We start from the raw sequence: 2,737 nt of genomic DNA on the forward strand, positions 1-2,737 counted from the left end.
TCCTGAGCCCCGTGGCGGCCAGCCCTGGGCTCACAGGGCCCGCGCACCCCACAGAGCCGCCTGTGCCCACTCCAGGGGCAGACGGAGGAGTCGAGCGCCGGGCAGAGGGGCAGCCCGGTGAGGGGCTGGAGAGTCACAAAGAGCGTGCCGGCCGCGGGAGTCAGGTGACTGGGCTGCCCCAGGCGGGGGCCTCGGTGGACGGCCACGTGGACGGCCAGCAGCGCCCAGAAGCCGCCGAGGACGGCGCCAGTGAGCTACTGACACTTCCGCTTCTTCGAGGGCCTAACGTCTGACGCGCTGGCCACGGGCAGCGTGATTCTTCCTTCAGAGAAGACGCAGCCGGCCCCTCGCGGGCCGAGGCCGGGCCTCCTGTGCAAGCCCACAAACGCTGGCCGCCGGCCTCCTGAGGACCCCCACAGAGGGGCGGTCCCGGCACCGCGGCCGGCTCACCTGTGTCACCCCCGCGGGCCTGCCCTCCCCTGCCCGAGCGCCCAGATGGACCTCAGGGCCAGCTCCCGGCTGGATGCTGACGCAAAGCCTCAGGCGGAGGCCCCGCTGCCGGCCCAGGGGTCGGGCCTGATGCGGCACCAGAGGCTGCAGCCGTGCGACTCGGCCACGCAGTCTGCTCCGCATCACTCCCCGGGCAGCGGTCAGACACCGTCCCTCCAGCCCCGGCCCAGTCCACGAGTCCTCTACTTCCCAGGCTTCCCGAGGCCGCCACCCAACCCGCTGAGACCAAGCTGCGGACCCCAAGCCCAGTGGTCAGCACAGGCCACTCTATTCTCCCTCCCGATACCCTAAAGCCACTGGGGCCTCCGGCCCTGAGGCCTGCACTCCACACCGATCGCAGCCACGGCCCTGACGACGACGCCGTCTCTCCAGCCCGGCCGCCCCCTTCACACACCCCCACTCCGTTCCTCCCCACGCCCCCCAGACCGGGACGCTGTGCCCGGCTCACCCTGACCGCCCCGCTCCCGGCCCAGGCTCCCTCCCAGGAGAATCAGGGCTGTAGACGAGCACGGAGCCTCGCGGCCAAAACTCGCCGCCACACGCAGCAAGATGACCTCAGGGCCGGGGGCCAGAAGGACCCAGAGGCCAGGTCCCAACTCGGCCCTCGCTGCCTCGCCCGGATGACGGCCGTCGCTGGCCTGGCCTGGGCCACCTGCCCAGCTCACCCCTCCCTGCTCCCCATGTGCCCCATTCCTTCGCCAGCCCGTGCAAGTCCAGTGCCCGGCTCCCCACGGCCAAGCTCTGGGCCCCCCAGAAAACCCACCAGACCCTGGATGACACGCAGCGCAGCCTCCTGCAAGGAACACGCGGCACCGAACTGGACGACAGGACGCGGGTCCCAAGATCCCGCTCCCGTTTGGAAAAGTCCAGGGCCCAGAACACTCTAGAATGAAGCAGCTGACTGACCCAAGAGCCTGCTGTCAGGGAAATGCCACGCACCACGAATAAGCAAGTCACGAAACACCAGAACAAAAGACCGAAGTGCAGGAAAAGTTACTTGACAGTGCCCTTTTAAAACACACCTCAAGGAAGCGACCACCTCCACGTGCAAAGCCAGCAGCCCCCGAACACCGGCCTCGGAGCCCTCATGCCCGCAAAAATGACGGCGCCCAGCAAGCTCGGGCTTATCGGGGTTTCGTTCACCTGTATTTACTGCATGGCGAGCTAAAGCTGAGAAAATTTTGAGCTTCTTAATGTGGACTTTAAAACAATAATAAATCTCTCATTACGTTCTCTGACATAACACGGTTATGAAAAGTTACTATGGTCTCGTGCAGCTGGCTTCCGCCTTCGACGGGCCGGGACCGGACACGGGGGACCCACCGGAAAACCCCATCGTTCACACGTGAGAGAATGCGAGACCAACGGCCAATGATGCCCCAGAAGGAGCAGGAACCGACTGCGGCCGGGAGGCGCCTGGCTCTTTGGGAACGGCCTGTGTCTGAGTAAGCGCTGTCGACGGAGCTGGTCAAGGAGCGAGCCACACACCTTCAGCTCGTGCTTCTGCTTTAGCTGCTGGATCTCCACTGAGCCCACCGTGCTGGCCACCAGATCCTTCACCTTCCTCTCATAGTGCTCCTTCAAGCGGGCCAGGTCATGGGACAGCTACAGCATAGAGAGATAACGGCTCTTTCACAAAAACGCTCTTTGGCACTTGAGACGATCTTCCATTGGAAGGGCTTCGGCAGCGCCTGGTGCGTGGCGGGCTCCTCCGCTACGGCTCCCAGGGACCGCACGCCACACCAGCCCCCGTGCGCAGCCCGCAGGCTCTCGGAAATAAATACACGAGTAAGTAAAGCACTGTGGAGAGACACACGGCTTCGGTGAGACAGACTGCAGATCTTTCTATGCACAAACAAGTGCAAACCCAAGAATCCGTACACGGTCATTCCTTCATATTTTGATGAAAATAAAACAATGACATATGGAAAATACGTACAAATTGTCCCTTAGGTCAGCACCAAAGCAAAAGACACTTGAGTTCAGGGCTGCACTAAAGCAGAGTGTGAGCTGGGGATGCCCAGCAGAGGGCTTTAAGTCCCCAAACCGACGTCACTCTCTCTCGCCAGGGGGGAGGAGCAGTGGGGGGCAGCGAAGTCTCAGGAATCATGGCTCTGTGGCCACAACAGTCTCAACTAGGGAAAGGGGGCCCCTCTGCTCCTTAGAGAACGTCTCCCACTTCAACTGGGACAAGGACACAGTAAGTAACTTTGGATAAAAACGTGAG

General features: G+C 62.6%; 1 protein-coding gene across 1 annotated transcript in view; it reads right to left on the reverse strand.

Annotated features, from left to right (window-relative positions):
• Nucleotides 1-2,737, reverse strand: part of ARHGEF10 (Rho guanine nucleotide exchange factor 10) — an 80,984-nt gene that overhangs the window by 45,540 nt on the left and 32,707 nt on the right. The window lies entirely within an intron of this gene.

Source organism: Pteropus vampyrus, unplaced genomic scaffold (assembly GCF_000151845.1).
Source record: "Pteropus vampyrus isolate Shadow unplaced genomic scaffold, Pvam_2.0 Scaffold338, whole genome shotgun sequence".
Lineage (NCBI taxonomy): Eukaryota > Metazoa > Chordata > Mammalia > Chiroptera > Pteropodidae > Pteropus > Pteropus vampyrus.